Genomic DNA, 8,532 nt, shown 5'->3' with positions numbered 1-8,532 from the left:
GTTAGAGTTGAACCCTTTGTGTCTCTGGGAAGATGTTCTGCTGCTGAATCAGCTGGGTGGGTCTTGCCTCTAGCCTTTTTGCAGGGAGTTCTGCTGAAGGGTTCCGTGCTGGGTCTGCAGCCTGGGTCATCTCATTCACTCACCAGACCTGCACTCTGGGTCTGTTCAGGATCCCGCGGCCCTGGTTATCTCACTCACTCGCCGGGTCTATGCTCTGGATCTGTTCAGGATCCCATGGCCTGGGTCGTCTCACTCACTGGCCGGGCCTGTGCACTGGGTCTATTTAGGATCCGGAGGACCCCAGGTCGTCTCATTCACTCGCCGGGCCTGCACTCTGGGTCTGTTCAGGATCCCGCGGCCCTGGGTCGTCTCACTCACTCGCCAGACCTGCGCTCTGGGTCTGTTCTCCAATTTATTTTTATATATGGTTTTGAAATAATTCCTTATACTTTTCTGGATTTCAGTTTTTTTATGCTCCTCTGGATTTCTTATTCTCCTCTATTGTGATTTAAACTTTTTCATTTCTAATTGCATTGATATGGGTATTTTCTTTCCTTCTTTTGTAAGTCTGGCTAAGGATGTACTAATCTTATTTGTCTTTTCAAAGATTCAACTCTTTGGTTTACTGATTCATTGATCTTTTATATTATTTTTCTTTAGTCTCAATTTCATTAATATCTGCTTTCATCTTTATAATTTTCCTTCCACTAGTTTTGGATTTTTCTAGGACATGACATGTCTCATTAAGTTACTTATTTTGGGATCACTTTGTTCTTTTAATGTGTGCATTAACAGTTATAAACTTCCATCTCAAAGCTGCTTTTAATAGCTCAGCAGATTAAAGCACCTGCAAGCAGGTGCAAAGGACAGGGGTTCCATCCTCCATGTCTGCTGTGCTGGCCCTGTCCCCAGGGCACACTGAGATGGTGATTGATATTGGGCCTGGTGGTGCATGCCTGTAATCCCAGATCTTGGAAGGCTGTAAATAGGAGAATCACTAGGAGTCTGATCTAGTAGTGAGACCCTGAACACCCTGTAGAACCTTCCCTAAAATTAAAAAAAAATCCTGCTTTTATTGCATGGCATACATTTTGGTGTATGGTGTTTCTATTGCTATTTGACTTTAGGAACTTTTAAATTTCTTTCAAGATTTCTGTGATGATACATTGAATATGCAATAATGTATTATTTAATCTCCATGTGTTTGCACAGTTTCTGTTTCCTTTGCTGCTGATTTCTAGTTTTATTCCACTATGATCTAAGAGTATGAAATAAGTTTGTAAAATTCTTTTTTATTTATTTAAACATTTTTTTTTTGCAGAACCAGGGATTGAACTCAGGCCCTTGGACTTGCCAGGGAAGGACTTATTCCACTGAGCCATATCCCTGGCCCCTATTTAAACATTCTTTATGGCCTTAGATATAGTCTATTTTGGAAAATGTTCGGTGTGCTGCTGAGAAAAATGTGTACTGGGTTGTTGGATGAAATAGTGTGTAGATACCTATGGAGTGCACTTGTTCAATGCTGTGGTTTAACTCTGATATTGCTTTGTTAAGATTTCATCTGATTGGCATATTGCTGAGAGTAGGGTATTGAAGTTCCCTGCTATGATTATACTGCTGTCGAGGAACAATAGACTTTGGTATTAAGAGAGATGGGAGATCTTAAGCAGAGCTCAGAAAAACTGAAATAAATGGGGATCTTTTAGGGAGGTGCAGGCCTATGTGCAATGCTTCACCTGTCACTGTTTTATTTATCAACCCAGGGATGAGGAGCCTTGAAACATAAACCCTTTCTGAGGGGTGTTTAAAGAAACATTGAAAAAACTGTACAAAAATACATGTCCTAAAGATACAGTTCAAAATATTTTCACAAATTGATGTATTTGGATAGCTGACATTTTCCATGCTTAAAATTCCAGAACTTGGCAAGCTGAGGCAGAAGGATTGCTATGAGTTCAGGGCCAGCAAGGGCTACATAGTGAGTTCAAGGCCAGCTTGAGCTACAGCACAAGATACTGTCCCAATCAATCAATCAGTCAATCAATCAATCAATAAATAAATAAATATACCCTCCCCAAACACAACCAAATGAAACAGATAAATCATTCAAATTAAATAACCTGGGTTGGAGGTACAGCTCAGAGCCTGGCTGGTAAGTACAAGGTTGTGAGTTCAATTCCTGGTAAAATAAATAAATAATCTAAACTCACCAGCACCCTAGAAATACCAAAATTGTTCCTTTATAGTCACTTCACCCTAAAGTTCACTACCTATAATCTAACAACATAGTTTGGTTTGCACATGTGTACAAATGAATTTATACATCTTGTCCTCTTTTATGTTTTCCTCCTCCTCCTCCTTTTCCTCCTCTATTTTTTTCCAAGACCAATGATTCAACCAGGGCTTTTGGTAAGTTTCACATTTTGAGACAGGATCTTCCTATGTTGCAGAGTTCCCCGGGTAAGGTTTAAACTTATAGTTCTCATGACTCAGCTTTCTAGGACAAAATTATAAGCACACACCATCACACCTGGATCTATGTCTAGCTGTTTTTACTCAAAGGTGTATTGGTGTGGTTCCTCCCTATTGTTGTATATATCTATGGATATACATCTGTGCATTCTTCTTTTTTTGTTACTGTGTAATATTCTGGTATGATACATGTTTGGGTATATCGTATGTCACTGTGGTCTGAATACTTATTTTCCTTTCTTTTTTGCATGTTGAAATGTAATTCTCAATATGATAACATTAAAAAGTGAGGCCACTTGGAGGTGGTTAGGTCCTCATCAGTGGGGTTTGTGTTCTTATAAAAAGCTCCAGAGAACTTCCTTACCCTTAGCACCATATGATTATATGGCTAGATGATGCCATTTGTCAACTGGAGATGGTGACTGCCTTAGAAACTATATCTACTGAAGTCTTGATCTCAGAACTTTCCCACCCCCAGAATTATGAAAAAAAATTTCTTTTGTATATAAGCTATATGTGGATGGGAGAGCTGGCTCAGTAGAATAAGTGCTTGCCTGGCAAGTGCAAGGTTCTGAGTTCAATCCCTGGTACCACACACAAAAAGAGCTATACGCGTCATCATTAGTGTGGAGTGTCAACTTGATTGGCTTCAGGATCTGCCCAGGTGATTGGTGGCACACATTTCTGGGTATGTCCTGATAGGTCAGGGAGGTATGTCCTTGTGAACTACATCTGGTCCTGCTCTTCCCTGTTCTGCTTCCTGGTTGCCATGAACTAAACAGCTTTTCTCCGCCACATGCTTTTATTGTGATGTTTCTGTCTTGGAGGCAGCTAAACATGAACTGAATTTCGCTGAAATTGTGAGCCAAGCTAAGTCTTTCTGTCCTTTAAATTAGATGTGGTACATGTTAGGAATCATGTCCAGCAATGTGCAAGTTGACTACTACAACACAACTTACACTATTTTGCTATAGCAGCCCCTATGTATTAACACATTCAGTTTTTGATGCATGTATGCCAGTACTTTCAGATTGGGTTTCCTCCCTGTGTTTCTGTAGTTGATTCTTTACTTCAGATGCTATGAGTTCTGAGAAATCTTCTTTTATTTCAGAAAAGAATTCTGCTCTGAGTTCCTTTATAACTTTCTGCTGTTGCTTATTTACTATCGATGTTATTAATTTGTACATTTGAGCTGAGCTAGTAGAAAGGAATTCCACTCTGAGATCCTCCATGACTTTCTGCTGTTGCTTATTTGCTATCAACGCTATTAATTCATACATTTGAGCCGAGCTAGTGTTCTCTGCACTTGTTCTAGGTGGGAATTGGGTTTCCTCCATATGTTTCTGCATTTAATTCTTTACTGCAGGTGTTATTAATTCACGGATTTTTTTTATTTCCAATCTGAGTTCCTGTATACCTTTCTGCAGCTGTTTCTTTATTTCAGAAGCCACTGATTCATTGCTTTCAGCTGTGTGATTCCCAATTTGTTCTGTGTTAGTGTCCTCTGCACTTGTTATGGGTGGACTTGGGTTCTGAGATTGTATTTTGTTCCTTCTCGTCATTTTGTGTAGCACTGTCTTCTGACCTTTGTTGTAGATCTTTGTTGCAGTTATAACCTTAGCACCTACTGAAGTTCAGGTGCAGATCTACAAAGTTTGGATTTATCCAGTTGTGCCTGGCTTGGGTCTGGCTGCTATGCTCAGCTCTTTCCTGTTGCTGCTCTTGGGGGTGAACCTGTTGTGCCCCTCTGGCAAAATGTTCTGCTCCTGGACTAGCTGGGTGGTTGTGTCCCCTACACTCTCTTCAGGGATTGCAGCTGCAGGTTTTCACCCAGGCCTGTATGCCAGGCCTGAGCTGATTCTGGAAGGGACAAGATGTAGTAGAGGGGAGAGGCAGCTCTCCCACACACTCACTGGGCCTGGGCTAGGACTGGATCTGGGGGTTCCCAGAACGTGGCAGAAATTCTTACTTGGCAGGCGGGGTGGGGGGTGAGTACTACGGAATCATGGGGCCATCCCAAAGCGGTGGAAGAGGGTTTCACCCATGCTGTGCCTGGGCTGGAACCAGTAGGTCCCACAGGCGCAGGGTAGCCAGAAGCTCTCCCATACACTCACTGGGCCTGAGCTAGGACTCAGTACTTTCTAAAATAAAAATGGGATCTTACTATGTTGTGCAGGGTGGCTTGGGACTCCAAGTGTCAAATGATCTTCTCACTACCTCAGCCTCCAAAGTAGCTGGGACTACCGTTACCCTCCACCAAGTGTGGCTTAGTGTGTTCATTTTTATTCACAAAATTTCATTCCTTTAAGGGGGCCAACTTCAGTTGTATAAGTTATAGGCTCCATAAAACCAATTTATTCCTCTGCCTAAGATGCAGGCATTTTTGAATTTGGTCAAAGCCTGTTGCATGACCCAACTCCAGAGGACATTATTTTCATGTGTCATACGTGATCAGCCTCCCTAGGGAACAATAGGGTGGATCTGGTGCCCTCTGGATTTGTGCAGTGGTGGCTCCATGCCACTGTTTCTCAGCCACTCTCAAGGCTGGGAGGTGGTTAATTTCACTCGAGTCTGAATGACCTTTTCTCAAAAATCTGTTTTCCTTTATGTCATTTTTCACTTTGAAGCATAGACACAGAATTGCAGGAGCCATGGGTCAATCTAAACAGTGCCAATAGCCCACTAAGTAATTCTATGGGAATAAAAAGAAAACCCAAATAATTACACCAGGTATTTGATCTTCCAGAAACCAAATCAAGAGCTGCTTTAAGAAAATACTTTCAGAGGTTGTTTGAACATCTGATAGACCCTGCAAAAGTCTGTGCGCCGGACTTTGGAAAGTCAACAAAGAGAAGCTAGGACAGTTTTGAGTTTGGGAAAGGGAATCGTTGAAGTACAAGTCTGTAGCTTCTGGCTCTGCCCCAGCTTCCAGGGTGTGTGTATGTAGTATAGCAGCAGGGCGTGCATCCTCTGCAGGTCAGCTCATCTGCTTCTAGTCTCTGCCTAGCCCCTCCTCAGCTGGAAAAGTAGTGTAAGTTCCCCAGACCTTAGTTTTCTTTTCTAAAACAAAAAACAAAAGAGAAAACAAAAGTAAACAAAAACTCCTTCGTCCATCATGCATAGAGAGGATGGGCCTCAAAGAAACTCACAACCATGGGAGCCTGAGCAGCCTTCGTACCTGAGGCAATGAGCGGGTAGCCGTGGAAGTCCTCCTTTGTGAGCATTTTTCCTTGAGCTGTCATGGCTGCCTTCATGTCCTGGATAAGTCAAAATGTTTACCTTTTAGGGTCATTTTTACTTTGGTGAGGAGCCAGAAGTTGTGCAGTGCCAGACCCAGTAACTGAGGTGGTGAAGCTCACACCTTAATTTCTTGATGAGTTTGCCTTTTTGTTGGATGGCACGTGGCTGCAGTGTTCACTGTATTTTTGACCACACCTTGCAAAGACACTTATGAAAGATGAGTTATAGAACTCCTTCAGAAAATGGTAAGAATTATGCTATAAATATGTTTGAAGCAAAGAGGAATCCTTTGAAGGTTATTAATGATGTTATGTATTTATCATAATAAAATTTTTAAAAATTTAAATATTCAGTGTGTATTTTGATTCTGTCACATGTGTTTTGTTTGGGAAGTTTGGTGGGAATATAATTGAGACAGCCAATTTGGAAAACAGTAAGAAAGTCCCCCCCAAAATGAAAAAAATACAACTACTACATGAGCCTGCAGTCCCGCTATTCAGTATGTATCCAAAGGAAATGAGATCAGTCTGTTGAAGCGACATCTGTACTCCTATGATCTTTGCAGCAATATTCTTCACATCAGGTTAGTCAGAGAAACAGCCTAAGTGTCCATAAAGCTGATGCTATGGTACATATGGCAGATTACTATTCAGCCATAAAAAAAGATTCCAGTCACTTGCAACAACTGAGATGAAAGCAACCAGATGCAGAAGGACGAAAGCTTTATGATCTCATTATATGTGGATTTTAAGAATGATCTACTCAGAGGAGAGTTTGCAATTGTGGTTACTCAGGGCTAGAGACATGGGGAAATGTAATTCTTGTCCAAAAGCAGAAATTTCAGTTATGCAAGATGAGTAAGTTCTGTAAATTTTCACATAGTATGAGGATTATCAAAATCCCTATGTATTTTTTTTTTTTTTGGTGCAGAGTCTCACTACACAGCTCAGACTCATAGTGATCCTCCTGTTTTCAGCCTCCATAGTGCTGGGATTACAAGTGTGTACACCACACCCAGACTCCACCACCGGCTCAGTGTGCCCAGGGGTGGGGCTGGCATGGTGTGCAGTGCCAGGGATCGAACCCTGGCCCCTACGTTTACCTAAGCGAGTTCCTATGTATTTTGAAATGTTCTAAGAATACAATTCATATGTTCTCACTACCAAAAAACAAGCAAACAAACAACCTCTGAAGCATGGAGAACCAACTTGATAATAGTAATCTTTCCCCAATGTGTGTGTGTGTATACCAAACATCATACTCGCTATCTTAAATATACACAAGGTTGTTTTGTCAATGATATTGCATTAAAACTCAGAAAATCAATTTTCATATCTTAAGCACACTAGTTCCTCAATAAAAGTGAAAAAAGAAATAAAACATAGATTAGTGGTTACTTAGAACTGTGATGGTGGAAGGTAGGATAGAGGAGGTAAACTAAGACCTTTATTTTCTGTAATGAAAATGTCCTAAATTTGACTATGATGGTGGGAGCACTTATCTATGTATTAAAATATAACGATTGATTTTTCTTCTTTTGCTATTAGAAATTGAATCCAGGGCCTCTGTACCTAGCTACATCCTCAGTACTGTTTTTAAATGTATTTTGAGGCATGGTCTCTTTGATTTGCTAAGTTGCCCATGCTGGACTTGAACTTGCAGTCCTCCTTCCTGACCTTTGTGAGTATCTGGGATTACAGATGTCTATCTCCTCTTTTCCAGGTAGTAAGCCCTTTGGCTGTCACCAAAAAATGATCCAAATGTCGATTCCTGCAATTGAATATGTCAACTCTTAAGTGGGTTCTCTTGTTGATGCTGTTTGGAGGTTATTTGTATTTTAGGTATTAGTGAGTTTGTTATTGATTCCTAATGTACAAAGTTTTAGTGGACATCAAGAATTGATTTGTATCCACAGTTGGTATGAAGGCAGTATGTGGAAGGAGACACCATGCAGGAGTTAGAGCTCTGTGGACTTGAGTTCAAGCTTTATCCATTCCCAGTTGTGGGATCTTATGCTTCTCTGAAACTCATTTACCTTTCTGGGGAAAATGGACAGAGCTCCCTGTAGTAATGTCCAGTCTTTCATTTTCCTATGCAGGATAACGTGCTTCACACTGAGCTTTTTGGACTGTTATCCTTGCCTCTCTTTATGCTGAAGAACTTGTATCAGTCCTTCAAAGCCCTGTGTGAAAGATACTTTTCTGGAAAGTTTCCGCAACCTCATTTTTAGCTTACTTCTCCATCCTTTAAGGCCTCCCAGCTTTGGGCAGACCTCTATTTAACCCTTACTCATCTTGCTTTGGTACTCTGTTCATACGTCTGTCTCCTGGACTAGACTGTAAGCCCTGGGAGGACAGAACTCTGTTATATTCATCTTTATATCCTCAGAGCTGAACTCATAGCTGGCCCAGAGTGAGACTTCAATAGAACTGCACTCAGCATCACCATCAATCATTATCAAAATCACTTTGTCTCCTTCCTGACATCTGTGACATTTGCTGTGAAGACCCTACTGCACATTTTGGCATTAAGTCACATTTCTCCTGGTGTAATTATTCCCAAACTACTTTATTTATGTAATTATGGATTCCTCATAATGACTAAGTTCCATAGATACAAGACATTCTTGTATCTTTCTTTTATTGTGTGATATGCTCAGACCCATGAGAAGTTGTTTGTGAAATGGCACTGTGTTACAGTGATGCCATCATTTCCATGGCATTGTACTGACAGCAATGTGCCAGAAAAACAGGACACTCAGGTAGTGTCCCAAATTTTCTGATCAAGAAGATTATGGGGCCAAAGAGGAAAGTGATC

General features: G+C 41.0%; 1 pseudogene; it reads right to left on the bottom strand.

Annotated features, from left to right (window-relative positions):
* Positions 1 to 5,588: 5,588 nt before the first annotated feature.
* Positions 5,589 to 8,532, bottom strand: part of LOC101584450 — an 89,258-nt pseudogene continuing 86,314 nt past the window's right edge.

Source organism: Octodon degus, unplaced genomic scaffold (assembly GCF_000260255.1).
Source record: "Octodon degus isolate 3935 unplaced genomic scaffold, OctDeg1.0 scaffold00110, whole genome shotgun sequence".
Lineage (NCBI taxonomy): Eukaryota > Metazoa > Chordata > Mammalia > Rodentia > Octodontidae > Octodon > Octodon degus.
The sequence above is the reverse complement of the archived record's forward strand: the minus strand, read 5'-3'. Positions and strand labels throughout refer to the sequence as shown.